Source organism: Mastigoproctus giganteus, chromosome 9 (genome assembly GCF_048544385.1).
Source record: "Mastigoproctus giganteus isolate SK-2022 chromosome 9, ASM4854438v1, whole genome shotgun sequence".
Taxonomy (NCBI): Eukaryota; Metazoa; Arthropoda; class Arachnida; order Uropygi; family Thelyphonidae; genus Mastigoproctus; species Mastigoproctus giganteus.
The window spans coordinates 136,815,836-136,834,797 of record NC_143583.1 but is presented as its reverse complement, the minus strand read 5'-3'; the positions used below and the strand labels follow the sequence as shown (position 1 = coordinate 136,834,797).

The 18,962-nt window shown below is 35.2% G+C and overlaps 1 protein-coding gene across 2 annotated transcripts in view; it reads left to right on the top strand.

The window, feature by feature from the left end:
* The window catches only part of LOC150080765 (uncharacterized), a 207,154-nt gene that overhangs the window by 146,206 nt on the left and 41,986 nt on the right, over window positions 1-18,962 (top strand). The window lies entirely within an intron of this gene.

Here is an 18,962-nt window from a genome sequence, read left to right as displayed (position 1 = left end):
TTAAAATAAGAATAAATGGAAAGTATAAGGCATATCTACCATATTCAGGGCATAATGTAGTAACAACAATAGTCATCATGAAAGAAATAACAATCCCTCTAGTGAGTTAATATACATGTGGTGATCCCTATGTGATGGATATGGTAAAAATAAATAATTAATTAATTAAAATTAAGTTAACACAAATAGAAACATGCAATAGTAAGATGAATAAAAACTAATAGAGTAGGAATAATATAACCTGAACTCCGTGAAGGTGAAAATATAGTACTACAAAAAAGGAGTTTCTCCTGCATCCTCAGATTACCCTAATAATTTTTGAGAAATAAGAACAAAGGGTGTAGGACAGCTTAAAGACAATGCAAGATATAAGTTGTAGCTCGGGTAAGCCCGGGATCACCAACCTGTTCCTATAGTAGGACCCTGAGCTGAATTTTTATTTTTACCATATATCCATCACATAGGGGTCACCACATGTATATTAACTCACTAGAGGGATTGTTATTTCTTTCATGTCGACTATTGTTGTTACTACATTATGTCCTGGATATGGTAGATATGCCTTATACTTTACATTTCTTATTTTAATTATTAAATTACGTTCTCTGTCGGGTCAACGATGTTCAATATGTACTTCCATCAATACTTCATATTATCTTTCTTTTGATTCTAAAAATTTTTAACTACCTTTAATTGGTTTAGATTCAAATTACTTAATTTCTAAATTTATATATCTTAGCAGATATTGATCATTACAGAAACAGTACTCCTTGTCGTTTTTTGCCTTCAGTCTGAATGGTTGGCCCTAGTTGAAGTCACCTAGATTGTGGGTAGACAACAAATAAGTTTTACGTATATATTTTAATTTTTTTGTATATATATACATTTATATATACTAACCTTACTTTATCCCTTGCGTTTCTTTAAATTCATCTTGGTATTGTCTTCGATATTTATACACATTATGGTCATAATGCATAATTGCTGTAGCAAGTGCGTTGGCCTGTAAGTATTAGTAACAGTTTATTACAATTTATTAACTTTCTTTCCATATTACTCATATATATATATATATATATATACACACACACAGTCGATTACGGTTATTTGGGACACATCAGCACTAGTGCATTTTGGCCCGATTAAGCGGCTGCCCCAATTATCCGAAGTTTCACGTAAATAGTTAAAAATACAATGTACCCCCCCCTTACAATTAGTTCACTGTACAATCAAATCGCATTACGACGAGAACTCGCCATAGTAAAGTACTGTCCACTGTACGATGTGTAGTAAGCGCCAGTCATTTTGATCACGTTTGTGAATTAAATTTTAATTCTATTAAACAGCGATTCTAATTAGTGAAAATAGGAAGAATATTATCCACAGGCTATAAAAGTAAAGATATATTAAGCACAAATTTACCCTTTATTACCTTACCAATTAAATGATACATGAAATTCGGAAGAATATATGTGATAATCGGAATAATTAATATTATTAATTTTCTTGTACTGTAACATGTACATACTAACTAAACTAGTTGACATTTCTGTTCACTGACATTTGTGGGTGGGGGTTAAAATTTAAAACAATAAAAAGATAAGCAATCAATAACAAAAAACATGATAAGCGCAAGTGAGAACGGAGTAACAAATTACGAAGCTTTAAAAACAGGAATGAAGAGAAGATTCTGAAAATTATTTTTTTATATGATTGAAGACTCAATAGAAGTGTAAACACATTTTACCATAATAACCCACAGAATTCCAGCTGTCAGTATTATCGCAAATTCAATAAGATCGAGTTTACTATCCATTTGTGATAGATTGCATTAACAGAAAAGACCAATAAACAGGTGACTGCTAATTGTTTTTATTGTTTTATGGTTGTTACCTCCATAAATCCAACCGAACTATGTGGTACGGTCGGAGACAATCATAGGGTAATCTCCAGTGCTGCGGTCTCCTACCCTGATTAAATGGCATTTTGTCCCAATTAAGCTAAGTAAACCCTGGCTATTTTCTCAATTGGATTCTGTTTTTTAAGAGTTGTCCCAAATAAACGGCTGCCCCGATTAACCGGTGGCCCAAATAACCGGAATCCACTGTGTGTGTGTGCATTCATTGATTGTAAGCAACTTTAAAATTATTCCATAATTCCCTTGTATTTGCCCTTCATGCACCATCTTTCCAATTTATAGAAGAAAGGTATCATCATAGATTCTCATAGTCTCCCTTTTCTGAAATTGCTCTTACCTTTAACAATCTTGACCTCACTTGTCATCTTCCTCCTTAACATTCCAAGATTATTCATCCCCCTCCAATGGTTTCTGTACTGTCAATTCAGTAATATTATCTGGATTGTGAGTGGTAATAAGGTCCAGAATATTCTTTTCTGTTCAGTTAATTCTCTTAATTGCTTCAGTGTTCAGGAGCCTTATTACGGGAGGATTGAAACTCTGCATAATGAGTCTCTTGCACTTGCTCTCCCATTCCATTTGAATATAGAGGCTCTCGTCGTGCACCTCACACTCTTCTGGTTTATAGCATAACTCCACCCTCATTTTCTTCTTTCTACATTGTACCACACAGACTCAAAACTAGTTTTTGTTGTTGTGGATTTATAGATGCATCAGCAACTTAGACATATTGCTTCATTGTGTATTATATCTATAGAAATGTGTGTTCACGGGCCAATATGCACGTTGTGCATTCTGAAAATCCCAGAATAACTCATGGGTCCCTACTCCCTCTGCCTGAGATCAGCTACTACAGCCTTCAACTGAAGACACCTTTAGAAATTCCTCCTTGATAGGATTTGAACCCAGACCTCTCCAAATGAATGCCAAGTGGCAAAACCACTATACTAGAGGACACTCAGAAGCTACCTCCAAGAACCCAAGCTGCTTGCAGTGGTGCACAAAAAAAATTGCATCACCACATTTTATGTAATCTTTTAGAAATAGCTGAAAGAATATAAATAAGTAATAACAATTCACATATGAAACTATTAATTGCAGAAAAATTTATTTTTTTATGCCTTATGGGTAAATATAGAATGAAATAAGTACTTTTCTCCAAAAATAACAGCATATTATGGTTCATATAATAACAAAAATTCTATGAAAGCAACCATTTTTTTTTTTTTCACCATTTTTTTGCTCCTGCTAGAGCGATAGGCAGCTATATAACAAAAAAAAAAAAAAAAATGCACGCTATTTCATTGGCTCACCCCTTGCTTTGATGGCTGTTGCCCATTGTCATGGCATCAACTGGATAAGGTTCTGAATGTATTCCTGGGAAATTTCATTGTATCAAACATGGATTAATGTCTCCTGCAGCTTTTTGTTTTCTTTTGCATTACTAAAATACCCATTTTGTTCCAACAATTTTAAATTGGATCGCTGAGTCTGGACTTTTTCCAGGCTTGTTATTGTGTGACTTGATTTATCCTTCAACCATTTTTGCACCTGTGGACAGTAAAGACAGCAAAATAAATTACATTTATTTAAGCAAGAGTGTGACATTTCATAAATTTAAAACTTCTGCTAATTTTATGAAGTAGTACTTACAGTTTGGGCTCTATTATCTGGAACACAGTTTTCCTGGAAAATGCAATTGGCAACATCCCCACAGTGATCTCTAATTGTGGGGAGTAATTTTGTCTCAAGAATGTCCTTATAAACCTCTATGTGAAATACAGTCAGGATGAAATTCTTCTCTTCATCTAATTGTCTGCTGGCCGTCTGAACCACGCAAGTTGAATTTTGATTCATCAGAGAAAATAACACATTTCCACTAATCCTCAGACCAACTAGCATGATCTTTTGCCCACTTTAGACACTGGGCTTTCATTTTTGCCTCAAAAATGACTTTTTTCTTGGGCAACTTGCTGCTAATCCTAATGAGAGAATGTGTCTATATACTGTAGCAGTAGTTGCCTTTATTCCTGTATGTATCCTCCTCCTCCTATGCTGTATCGAGATCTGTTGATGAGGATCTTCTGTTTCAGAGACAGACCAGAAATCTGTCCTGCACTGCAGAAGCTATTCATCGTTCACTTTTTTTTTTTTTTTTTTTTTTTGTTTGTTTAGACTGCCAGTTTCTGATAATTCCTGATTACAGTGAATACTTTTAGCTATTTCATTCATAGAATGTCACTTTGCATTCAATGCAACAGTAGCACTTTTCCTGTTTGGTGTTAATTGTGAAAACTTAACCATTGTAATTGCACAGAATACTGGACTCATGGCATATGCACTGTATTTATACTGCCACTAGGGTGATGCAGTCATGTATGGCACATGACATCATCTTCATCTATGAGAGCTTGCTAGAAATGGATGGTGCAATAGGGTAGTGCTATTACAAAACACAAACCACCTACTTAATATCATGTTGGGCCACCATTTGCACAGATAATAGCTGCTATTCACCTAGGCATTGACATCCACAAGATGTCTGAAGATGTCCTTAGGGATCTGCAGACATGCTGCCTGCCAGGCTTTCCACAGCATTGGAATATATAACGGTTGCATATCCATACATCTCACATCTTGTTTCAAAACATTCCATAGGTGTTCATTATCTACATCCATGTGGTAGAATGATATCTATATAAATTGATTATTTACTGACATATTTCCCCCCCTCCCCCCAATATCAGACAGTTAATCAAGGATGTACATTTGTGTACATCCTTAATTCAAAATTTCCAGTGGATTGAGGTCAGGCAAATTTGGAAGCCAATCAAGATGGGTGATATATCGTGTTCCTCAAACCACTCATGCATAGCACAGGCCTGATGACATGGCACATTATCACCTTGAAAGATTCCATGTCTGTCCAGGGAAAAAATGCAACATGTCGGGGTGTACATGGTCTCCTCAGAGCTGCTAGTAGACCTCACCAGTGAAATGTTGGTTCATACATACCAGGGTTCCTAGTTCTTGCCAACAAAACAATGCCCCATATTGAGCAACCACCATCACCTGTCTGGATAGTGGGCACCATGCACAATGATCAGCATTGAGAGAGGGTATCTCTTGGATTGTGTGCTGTGGAACCCCCGTATGTCTGAGTGTGTGGCACATTGTCATCATTGAGATATTGTTCTTGCATTCCCCATATTGTATTATAATGTCAATTGTCACACATTGACCTGGTGTTGAACCCGTACAACGTGCTGCACCCTTCGCTCACCCTGAACGAATATTCCTTGCATATTCCTTTAGAGTTCTGTTGGAAGGAGGTGATTTGACCCATTTAAAACCATTCTTCATACACCTTAACCACAATGGGCCATAAGCAACCAACAAGACATGCCATTTCCGATATGGAAACAATAGTTTGAATCATTATAATTCCAACAAATACTAAAATGACTCAGCTCAGGTACTACAAGAAAAAAAGAATTAGGCATCAGTAGACTTTTTATGCTATCATTAGAGACTTTCCAACTGAAACTAGTTTTGCTTTTTTGAAAAGTATATATATTTTTCAGAAAGAAGTTTACTTTAAATAGTATTAGGTATACCTTTCAGTGACATTTAAATCTGAATATATATATATCATAATAAACCTCCCTGAGCTTCTATGGCTAGCACAGTTTAGACAAAAGGGAAATGTTCATAGTACCTGTTCTCCTGTAACCACTTTCAGTAGCATAGGAATGCCTTGGCATTGGGGCAGGTGCCAAGTGCGCTGGTATCAGAAGGGTGCCACTGAGAGGCCACATCAGTTCGATTCCAAGCTATTTCGACAACCAAAGCTAGCCAACAAAATGGTGCCCCTAGATATGTCGCATCAGGATGAGAGCAGGGGCGGAGTGAAAATTAATTTTTGCCAAATGGTGTATTTTCAGATGGCGATTCAAGCCTGCATGAATCCTTATGTCTGAGTACATACTGCATAGATAGCAGCATAGATCTGTTTGCCATCCAAAATATAACTTTGAAGGGACCAATTCGGAGACCGCTTCATCAGTGCATGCTCAAATGCATAGCAGTCCACAATATGCTATGCATTATAAATGAATAAGTTAGAAGTTATAAATGTGTTTAGCATTTTTGTGCTTGCTATATAAACAGGTAATCTTGATATTGTGATTCATAATTTAAATAAAACAACAAAAGCCCAATTATTTTATACATGCTGCAATGCAACATTCTTCTAGTTTACAAACTGGCTTACAATAAGCCACTCCAAACCTGAAAGTGACAATAAAACCGAACATAATTCGAATGAGGATGAAACAAATGATGATGCCACTGAACTGGAAGACCAAGAAAAAGCCCAAACAGTTGTAGTTATTTTAAAAGAATTAGAAAATATGGAGGAAAACAAACAGCAGTTGGAAGAAGAAAATGATGACAGCAATAACATTAATACGGAACATGTAAACCTGAATTTTAATGATCCAACCACATGGAATTTTAATATTCAGAAAATCAGATCTCTTATAGCAGTGGTTTTCAACCTTTTTTTAATAATGGCACCCCTAAGTAATTTATTTTATTTTGCAGCGTTCCTACTCAATTTTCTGCCTGTTAGATCCAATTCTCTCTCTCTGTATATATTAGTATATATACTGATACGAAAATGCAAGTGTATTTAATGTTAGATATAAGTAATAAATTATATCAGAACCGATTAATGCCATCTGTATGAGATTAAACATTAAATCTGTCTGTATATATATAATAATATATGTGGTAGTAGTTAAATGTACCTCGAAGGTGAGGTATATGTAGGTCGGTATAGTGTAGCACAGTGTAGCCTGTGATACGCCATAACTCATCAAAACATGAAGACCTATGTACGCGCCAACGGAAACTGGAAAAAATAATAATGTATACACATGCAACATATAAAAATTATTAACATGTTAATTATAGGTATGTAGATACGTTGAAAGGGACTTTATTGAGGGCTAACCCTTTTAATGTATCAACCATAATTAACGAACTAACCATTTCTGTTATCATCCAGTCCAACAATTTCCAAATGATAGTAAAATGTATACATAAATGTGGTATACAAAAATGAGAGTTCCAAAAAGTTGATACCCAAGGGGGAATACCCGAAAATTTAAACTTTATTAGTATGTTAAGGTTGTCAATGTATAATAAGTACAATAAAATTTGCCGGTGACTGGCATGATGACATTTAGCCCGACGTATAGCTAATTTACAAAATTAATAGTTAGTATTACTAAGAATAAGATCCATCCACTGTTATACTTATATATGGGTGGTAAGAGTTTAGCTTTTAAATTATTAAATCAAAAAGATAGCATGCGCTAACAGAAGGTGAACGGTGATAGAGTAGAGTATAGCTATAGTACCTTAATCCCCCTCGAATTACTCTAATAGTTCATGAGTATGAAAAGTAGTTTTTTTACAGCAAAAAAACAAGGTCAGCATAGGAAAAGCAATGCATAAGGTTACTTAGGATTAAACCGGGAGCGTAACTTCCCGTCCCTTATAGTAAGGGATCCTGGTTTTTGATTAGTTACGAAAAGCTAGCAAGCATAAGAAGTGTCTAAGATATCTAGAAAGGATAAGACTTGCCATGTGTAGTCAGACAGTTAGAAAGACTGAATAAAAGCGCATATGTGGTATATATGCGGCAATAGCAGACTCAAGCGCCTACTAGTGTCTATAGTTAAAATCATTAAAATTTCTAAATTGCCACTATTTATTTCAATTAATTCGTTAGTATGTGGTGCCCTCTGTATTTTTGTTGTGTAAACTAATAGATGGTTCTCGAAATAAAAGTAGAGTATGCTAAGAATATTTTCCTGCCCATGGAGTAAATATAGGTACGACTTTTTCAATGAGTGTAAGCTATATGTAACATACTCCATGGGTAGTACCTGCTGTACAGTCAGTCCTCGTATAACACGTGTTTACATTACATGAATTCGATCATACACGATTTATAAATAGGGGAACGATATCTTATATAACACGAACCGAATTCGCTTATGCACGATTCGCCTTTGTGTTTACAAGAAATGGCAGTCGAACGCAACACGATAGGAATGAAGAGAAGATTCTGAAAATGTATTTATGTTTTTTATATCAGTGAAGAAGAAGAAACAAATTTCACCATAATAACTTAAAAACCAACACAATTTCAGCTGTCGGTATAATCACAAATGCAATTAGATCGAGTTTACTACCAGTTTATAACAGATTCCACTAGCAGAAACGCAAGTGGAAATTGTTTTTATTGTTTTATGGTAGTAACCCCTAGAAATGTGCTTCAGTAAAATGTGAGGTGTTAATAGTGTATCTCTGCCTTTACGGTGTTGTTTATTCAATTGCTACATGCACGCAGCTTTGTTTATGTGTATCAAGCGTGCCTCCTCGTTTTATAATTGTGCTTTATTCCCTAAAAATGAGTAAAATACTTAAGGTGTGAAAAGGAAGCGTCCTGGTGAAGACACTGCAGATTCAGAGAGAAAAAGAAAAGCAATATCGATAAACACAGATGGACTGGGTCAAAAATTCTTACCCGGGAAAATTTGTAGTGGCCTCATACTATGGTTTATGGCCAAAATCACACTGGCCTCTGGCCCACCGGGGTTTTCCCGGTAAGGCTTATGGCCAGTCCGCCTCTGTCGATAGAGAAAAAATATGAAATTGTGAAATGCTTTGAGTGAAATGAAAGACCATGTGATATTGCACGTGCTACAGACCTAAATGAGGCAACGCTAGGAATTACAAAGAAAAAATGAAAGTATTTCACGTATATCAGGATATTCTATGATATTCAGATCGCCAGTGATGATATGCTTATGGTGACTGTCCACGTATTTATGATATTGAGGTAGATGGCAGAAACATTCAGCCTCAATATCACTATTAACTAGCTTGCAAGCTGTTTTTTTGTAATTGCAAACAGTAAGCCCAAAAAGTTTATTGTAGCTGAATGTGGTGTATATGTGTGCCTTGGTAATAGGCAATTAGTGTTTGTATAAATTTAGTCTTGTCTATGGCTATGTGATCAAATATAGCATTACTGAACTTAATATTGATGTATTCGTTTGTGACCATGGTACTATTTTTCAATTTAAATTTAAAGATGTCCTTAAGTATGTGGTTTAATTGTGCATTATTGTGTTTATAGGTAGAGTTGATTTTTGCTAGTGCTCTAAGTTTGCTGTGTTTCATGCCAAAGATAATATTATGTATGTGCTTGATGTGTATAATGGGTTTATCCCAATTACTTAACATATCAGTAAAATTACATGTTACCTTACTAGTGCGTGTTATTTTAGTAGTGGTTGCCCTTTTAGTTTTTGTTTTTGGCCTTTTTACCATTTGGAATAGGTTATATATACAAGTGTCTTGTATGTTATTATTGGTATAGCAGTGTCCGTTGAATTTATTGTTGAAGCTATAAGGGTAGAGAGATTTATGTCTTAATATGTAGATATTTTCTTTTTCTAACCTGGTACAAAGGTTATTATCTCTAGCTAAAATAGTGATGGTTGTATTATTAAAGTTATGCACTTGAAAATGTAATTCGATGTCTTTTTTGTTTACGAAGTTCTTTATGTGTGACCTATGTACATTAATTCTGATATTTAATTCCCCTCCTGTTTGACCAATGTATTTGGCATTGCATTCATTGCAGTTTATGAAGTAAACCACCCTGCTAGTATGGCAAAATACTGGAGCTTCTATATTGTTAGTGTGGTGATTACTGCTCATGTATGGGCAGGTTAAGCCTAGCGGTTTTTTGCAAATGTTGAATTTTAAATGGCTGTAAGTTAGATTATTATCAGAATCTAGCTCTGTGCTATCAGGTGTAGTACTATTTATGGTTATTGCCGTGCTAGTTATGGCCGTAAGTGTATCATAGTTGGCACCACTTGAATCGCGCTGGACAGCAGCATTAGATGCTGTATGGCTAGTAGGAATACTTATCGGATCACCCTGAGCCCCGGTGAGTTCCGTGGTAAAGTTTATTCTATGCGACCGACATAGTATCTTATTGTTATTTGTTGTGTAATAACTCATAATGAATGCAATATATGTAATTATAATTATAAGAGAAGCATATATAGTATTCTCCAGTGCCGGTCAGAAAACATAAAATCCTATGCAAGGTTTTTATATGTCAGTATATATATATATATATATATATATATATATATATATATATATATATATATATATATATATATATAGTAGTAATATATAACAGTGAAGAATCAGAAAAAGGAAAATAAAGTTATAGTTGTCTAATGCTCCAAAACATGCAGTGCAGCAGTAAAGGAAGCAAAAGGATATAAATAATGTGTGGTTTGTAGAATAAATTAAAGTGTCTACGGAAATGAAAAGTATACATGGTGCCTGAACTAAGAGAAGTTTAAGGGATAGTAGAAAGTGGAAGTGAAGTAGTGGTTAAACAGGTGAAAGAATTTGAAAAACTTAGTACAAAAATGAACTGGGACTGAGGAAAAAAACAATAAAAATAATAATAATAAATAACAAAGGAATATATTATAAGTAAATAAATAACACTATATTCTGATATGGGAGGGCAATTTTTAGCAAGAGGTCGAATCAGGGGATGGCAACCTCTTGCTAAAAATTGCCCTCCCATATCTGAATACAGTGTTATTTATTTACTTATATATTCCTTTATTATTTATTTTATTATTATTTTTTTTTTTTCCTCAGTCCCAGTTCATTTCTGTACTAGGTTTTTCAAATTCTTTCACCTGTTTAACCACTACTTTCCATTTTCACAGACACTTACTGACATGTTATTTTTCCTTTTTAGAACATAATTTTAAAAGGCTTATTATAACTTTGAACCTTTGTGTATTCCCTTACAATTAATAAAAAAATCAAATTAGAATCTACAACCAAACACACACACACATATATATTGTCGTTGTTGCGGCACCCTAAGGTGCCACAGCACCTCGGTTGAAAACCACTGTCTTATAGTGTTAAGTAAACATCCTGTCACTAATGGCAGTGATTCATGGGAATATGAAAATGAAGATACTGAAAAAAAAGGAGAGAAAATGATTATTTTATTACAAAAACAAAGATGCCATATATTGTTTTCCGTACCTCTTATTTGTATCTGGCACAAATAATGTTCCATTTTGTAGTTGAGATGGATTTAAGGACTGGAAACATCTAAATCCAAACATTCTATTTCATGAGAATTCGTTACAACACATAAAACAATTATATAAAATCAAAATTATTAGAAAAGGGTCTTCAAAGGTGGCCAGACTGACGATGTTGGACAAGCAGCACAAAGAAGTTGAATTTCAAAATGACATTATATATTGAAAATAATATTAAAATTTATATTGTATATTGTTCTGTGCTAAAAATAATTTGACATTCCGTGGACGTGGATATGCTAGTAATATCGATACAGAAGGAAAAAATTGTGGTATATTTTTAAACTCGAACAAATTTTTCAATCAATTTGATGTTGGTATGAAAAGTGCTTTGGAATTGCATATTGAACATGACACTAACTATTTATTGGCAGAAATTCAGAATGAATTTGTTAGTCATCAAAAGTAAAATGTGAAATAATAAAATAAATCCAAATAGCTAAATATTATAGTATAATATTTGATAGTTGCTGATGCCCCTAAAACCCAACAACATCTGGAGTGCTACGGCCATATTGTTCCGTGTATATTGTCTGTAAATTACATGTATTCTCAGGTCGACCTTCTGTTTTTCGAACAAAGACAAACCCAAGTTTCCGGTAGAAACCCGTTGCTACCTTTGCCTGAGACCGACTAACTCAGCCACATTATGAAAATGGCCCATAAAATTCTTCACATCATCGATCAGATTCGAACTCAGGTCTTTTCCATCCAGTGTGGGGAGGATGGCTATCCTATCAACTGCTACCCACAAGGGTACTCCAGATGTATTATACAGAGCCTAATTAACAAATTATTGGGTATGTAAAATTTTCAGACGATAAATATACAATTGAAGAAAGGTTCATTGATTTCACAAACATAACAGAAAAAACAGGAGAGGGAATTGCATCAGAAATTAAGGAGAAACTAATTTAAGATGGCATATTAATTTAAAATATATGTTGTCAAGGCTATGACAATGGAGCTAATGTCTGGAAAGTGAAAATGTGTCCAAACCATATTTCAAAAGGAGAATTCCCTTGCTCTATATATTGCATGTTGTGCACATAATCTTAATTTGATAAACATACATGCAGGCAGCATTAACGCAGATGTGATATTTTTCACAACTATACAGTGACTGTACAATTACTTCTCTTCGTCCACTCACTGGGAAAAACTATCATCGGTTATGAACAGACATACCAATATAAGCAGGTGTTCAAAAGTAAAAAAAATAAAGTGCTGTATATGGGCAACTCAAACAAATTATTTTAATATTAGACGAAATGAAAGATAAATTAGCATTAGCATAATTTATTAGGCATTTGATGCAAGAAAGCAAGCTTATGCAGCATCAGCCAAAAAAAAAAGAAAAAAAAAAAAAACCACTTCCACTTCACACCTCTGTTCGTTCGAAATACCTGTCCACCTGAGCCTTAAACTTATTTAGGCTATCAAATTCCACTACAAGGGATGGAAGTCTGTTCCACCAACCAACCAACCACCCGCTGGCTAAAGGCAAATTTCCTCACGTCTATCCTACATCTGTCTTTCCTCAATTTGAATTTATGCCCTCTCAGGTGATTTTTCTGAGCAAGAGGAAGAATCCCATCAGCATTGAGCATGCTCAAACCATTCAAGGCTTTATACACCTCAATCAGATCACCTCGCTGGTGCCTAGTCTCCAGACACTGTAATTTGCAAAACTTAAGCCTTTCTTCGTAAGAGCACCCCTTTGTTCCATTCACCTATCTTGTTGCCCTTCTCTGTACTCGTTCCAGCATCCCTACATCCTTCTTGAAATGAGGCCTCCAGACCTGTATACAGTAGTCTAGGTGTGGCCTGACCATTGCCTTATACAAGGGAATAATCACCTTATCCCTGCTAGAAAAATTCCTATATATCATCGACAATACACCATGAGCTACTCTTGCAGCCCGTCTGCACTGCTCAGAAAACTTCATATCTACCTGCACAACCACCCCCAGGTCCCTTTCATTCTCTACCACTGTCAGTGTAGTACCACAGAGTTGATACATTACTCTGGGGTTGCTGTTTCCCATATGTAGTACTTTACATTTGTCAATGTTAAACTTCATTTGACACCTCTCAGCCCATCTGCTCAACCTTTCCAGATCCTGTTGCAGTAGCGTAGTGTCAGGAGTGTCCTTGACAACCCTGTCAACCTTCGTATCGTCTGCAAACTTGGACATTAAGCTTGATATACCATCATCAATATCATTTATAAATACAGCAGGCCCCCGTTATAACGCGGTTCGCTTTACGCTGATTCGCTATAACGCTGTTCTTATATTATAACCCGTATCTGACTATAACGCTGTCACAGATCACTATAACGCTCTTTTACAGATTGCATTTTTGGCATATTTAACGAAATCGTTTCATTTGATGGAGTCGATAGCATTAAAATGAATATAAAAATACGGTTAAAACATTTCCCACACAGACTTGAGAAATATTCCCACGCTCAGTGAAATTCTCTCGCGCGCTAATTTAATTGCAGTACAGTGACTTGTTACGTAGTTCCGAGATCAACATTTTAAAAAATTATCAAGTATATTGCTTGTAATATTTGCGTTATATGCATTTATCCGAAGTCTAGTCATCACTCAGTACAGTATTAGACGTGCGTAATGGACAGTTTACTTGAACATTGTATCGTAATTAATGCAACCAACGCAGTTACATTTTCAAAGAGTTAATAATGGCGGATAAGAATGAAAAAGCAACAACGTCTGGGCGCAGTACGAAGACTATAAATGTAAGAAAAAGACTGAATTTGAAAATTAAATTAGACGTTTTGAAGCGAATCGATCCGGTCAAAGACAAGCGCAAGTTTAACTGTAAGAACAATTATAAAAAAATAATGAATTAATTTTAGCAGCGGGAAAGATAGCTGTTCCACTGCAAGCAACTAGGATTAGGCCGGCTATTAGGATTGAAATGGAAAGACTAAGTAATTTTATTGAAGATAATATCCAATGCAGAATTCAGTTAAGTTAAATATTATAAATAATAAAAAAGAGAGAGAGATTAGCCTATATGATGATCTGAAGAAAACTCACCTAAAAAAAAAAAAAATTGGAACCATTTAAAACTAGTAAGGGCTGGTTGAATAGATTTAAAATCCAGGGAGAAGCCGCAAGTGCAGATCAAGGAGCCGAAACTTTCAAAAAAGAACTTGTTAAAATTGTTGAAGAGGGATATTGTGCATTATACTTCTCAACAAGTTTTTAACATAGATGAAGCAGGACTTTTGTGGAAACGAATGCCTAAAAGAAGTTTCATATTGAAAGAAGAAAAAAACATGCCAGGTTTCAAAGCGGCGAAGGATCGATTGACTTTATTGTTGGGTGGTAATTAAACTGCGGGGGATTTAAAATTAATACTCCTTTTAGTTTATTTGGAAGAGGGCCAAAGTTTAACCCAAAATCGACACATTTTTCATAATTAAATTAAATCAATTTAGATCAATTAAATTCATGATTTTAATTGGAATTTTAAGTTTAATTTTGTTAAGTAAATAGTTACCATATAATTATATACGTATGTAATGCAGAATATTTTATATGTAGAGATATTTTGACTGACATTTGTGCATCTTTTCACTACTGTTTATTATTGATTAGGAAATATCCTATGGCGCCAACCGCAACTCACAAATACATATGTTACCTTATGGGAATGCGGCGCTCGCTTAGTGCAGATTCACTTAGCGCTCTTTTTTTTTCCGGAATGCATTATCAGCGTTAAGTGGGGGTCGCCTGTACAGAAAACAATAATGGTCCCAATACTGAACCCTGAGGGACTCGACTAATAACATTAGTCCACGATGAGCATTGTCCATTGATTACCACTCTCTGTCTTCTCCCCCTCAACCACCCCTTTATCCATAGCAGCAATTTGCCTCCAATTTGTGCAGCAGTCTTCCATGTGCAACAGTATCAAAAGCCTTTCTAAGATCCAAGTATATAATATCAAAGTTATTCCCTGCATCCAGTTCTTTTGTGACTGCATCATAGTATCCAATCAAATTGGTCAGGCAAGACTTCCCCTTAACAAAACCATGCTGTGTCCGAGCTATAACAGAAGTTTTGTCTAGATGATCCTGCAGTGCTTCTTTAACCAGTGCCTCCATTAATTTTCCTGGAACAGAAGTTAAACTCACAGGTCTATAATTACTTGTGTCAGCCTTTGATCCTCCTTTGTGAATTGGGGTCACATTTGCACATCTCCAGTCTGTGGGTACCTCCCCTGAGTCCAAGGAAGCTCTCATAATTATGACTAAGGGTTTGCTTACTTCCTTTGCTGCCTCCTTTAATATAACTGGATAGATCCCATCCACCCCAGGTGCCTTTCTTGTATTTATCTTCAACAATTTCTCCTCCACTTTTCTCTCAGTTATTACAAGATTCTCTAGCTTACTGCCAGAGTTGAATACACCTCTGGCATTCCCCTCACTGAATAACTCCTTATGTGTGAATGTCGATGCAAAATATTTATTTAGTTTGTTAACTACCTGAGCAGGATCATCAACATTTGCCCCATCGATATCAAGTGGACTAATCTGATTCATCCCCTTCCTTCTAGAGTTTACATAAGTAAAGAACTCTTTGCTGTTTTTCTTTGCATCCCTTGCCAAAGATTTCTCGTAATCTGCCTTTGCCTACCTAACCTCCTTTGTAACTTGGTTACAGATCAACTTGTATCTATCATAGGTTTCTGTGTCACATGTTGATTTGTATGTATCCCATGCATTTTTCTTCTCTGCCATATGTCTCATTAGTTCATCTGACATCCATTTAGGCCTAAACCATGAACAATATTTCTTAGTTGGTATGTAAAGCCTAGTAGCTTCCAAGATAAGTTCTTTGAATGCTTCCCATTTTGAATTTGCTGTTGGTAACATCATCAGTTGGTCCCACTGTATAGAATTTAAATACTGTCTCAGACCATCGTAGTCGCCTTTATGAAAGCCTTCCCTTTACCCCTAATGGTAATTACCTCTTTGAGTAAATCCCACTTCAGCACACTGTGATCACTGCCACCTAGTGGTTCATTTAGCTGCAGATTCTTAATGCATGAAGAATCACTACTGATAATCAGATCAAGAGTATTACTCCCTCTAGTTTCCTCCCGAACATGCTGATGTAGAAAACAATCATCCAATAAATCCGCAAAAGCCTTGCTAGTTTGTGAGTGACCAGCCCCCAAATTCCAGTCAATATCTGTGAAATTAAAATCCCCCATTATAAGACTCTGATTTACTGGCCCACTCTATTTCCCTGTACAGTTTCTTATTATACTTATCAGAGTCATTGGGCTTTTAGCACACTCCTACTCTCAATTTTGATCTCCCAGTGCTTATGTCACACCAAACTGACTCGAAACTGCACTGTCCAGTGATGTCGGCTGGCTTCACTTCCTTGGATTTTATGTTTCTTAACTGATAGCATAACCGCTCCTCCCTTGCTATCCTGTCTATCCTTTCTGTAGACGTTGTACTCCCCAAATTCTAGTTCTGCATTCCTTATATCTGTGTGACACCACGTGTCTGATATCCCAACAATATCTGCCTTTGATGTTTTGAGCAATACCTCAAATTCATCAAATTTATTTACTAAACTCCTAGCATTGGTGTACACGTAAGTATACATGCACCTGTTTCTATTCTTAGCTACCCTAATACAACCCATGTGTTTACTTGTACCGCAGTGACTCCCAGCAGTCTGAAATATCCTGCATCTTGTTTTTAAGGCTTCTGCTCATTCCGTTAGAAGCAATGCAAGAATCTCTTTCACCTCTGCCAGTGGCTACCGTTAATCTATTAGTCTTTGTCTCCCCCCCCAAGCTAGCAGTTTTCCGACCCACCTAACACTGCCTTGATATCATCAGCAAATATTCTTGCACCCTTTCTATTTAAGTGTATCCCATCCCTGTAGAAGCAGTCTCTCCTGTTAACAGGTACAGTCCAGGCTGAAAAAAATTCTACCCCTTGAACCTTGCACAATGTTTCCAGGGCCGAATTGATCGACAAGGCCCTCATCATATACTCCCTCCTATCATGTCTGGGCAGAATTGCAGACACTTTCAAATTCAACCCTAATTCAAGGCTTTTTTTCAACAGTGACCTGTACTTGTTAAAATGTAAATCATTGTTAAATGAAAAACTTGTTAAATGTAAATCATTGTTAAATGAAAAACTTGTTAAATGTAAATCATTGTACCATCAAAGAGTAATTGCAAGTTTATTGCGTTTTTTAGCCTGTGGAATTTGATACCGGAAAGGATAAATAGTCAACATATCGCTGCAAAACAAGATCAGGATATTTATCGATCATCTGTATTAATTAAAGGACTTTTAGATTATTTTAAATATCTAAGAAATAACAAAATTTGTTTTTACTGAAATTGAGGAAACTGCAAAAAAATTAAAATATCAGTTGAAAATAAGAAGGAGAAACAAAAAAAAAAAAAAAAGTGAGGTATGCATGCTGAAGATGAATCACTGAACTTCAATGGAATAAAAATTTCTTGTTTTTTAATAATTGATTCTATTATAATGCAGTTAAATGAAAGATTTAAATCTAAAAAATATAGCAGAGACTAATTTTTTGACTGGCGAAGCGTTCCACTCAATGGGGACTTAGAAACTAAATCTGTTTTATTCTCAGAGAAATACCCTGAAATTAACAGAGACCCAATTTAAAATTGAAATCAAATGCTTTAAACATCAAATAATTAAAATATTAGAAAACAAAAATCCTCATATAATATATCACTTAAATATTTTAAATGTATTGGCTAAAAACGAAAGAGACATATCCAATTATTGAAAAAGTCCTTACAATGCCAACAATAGTAGCTATTGCCAAAACAAGTTTTAGCAAGTTAAAACTTGTCAAGAATTATTTCAGATCGGTGTCAGGACAAGAACGAATATATCTGTTTCCTTTCAATTGAACATGAACTTGCTAGCAAAATAGACTTCAATGAAATTTTGCTAACACTAATGCAAGAAAAATTAAGCTTAGATGTAATTTAATAATTTTATGTTCCTGTATAATAATTTTATATAGGAACATAAATTTTTTTTTTTTTTTTTTTTTTTGAAACTTTCCAAAATGTCGAAATCACTTGGATATTCAACTATTGTGACAGTGTAAATAGAAATAAGGGAAATTTACTGAAAAGTGTGGATGTTCACTTCTGTGAAACAACAGATAACCACTTGTTGAGGTAAAGGGAAACAACTCTCTCCTAAATTTCTTACAGGGTGCTCACAGTAGAAGTTTGACCAGAGCCTATTATCCAATGTGGACACACCTTGATCTGCCCACTGGCTATAGATACATAGAAAGTAGTTGACCAACTCAACTTCTTGGTATGTGGAACAGGTAGTTGGATTGGTTTTACTGACACCACTAAGTTGCAGATGGTAATCTCTTTAGCTCTTAATTCATGCTTAGCAGCAGCACTATTTCCCAGATTGAAGGCCAGAGGTGTGAATAATGCAAATTGAGTTAAATCTCTTGTAATCCATTTGTTATATGGAAGATTTTCTTCATTCTATGGAAACTATTTTCCATTATTACCAAGGGGAATTAAAAAAAAATTGCTATAAAGAAGTTTGTTAAACAGGGGTCTGAGTGTACTTATTATTATTTTACCAATTATTGAAAAAAGGTACACAACCACGAATTTACCAAGGGCACCAAAAACCTAGCTACCCCTCTGGCCAAGTTAATTGACCTTGCATGAGGATTACATTTTTTTTTTTTTGTTCCAGAAAATGA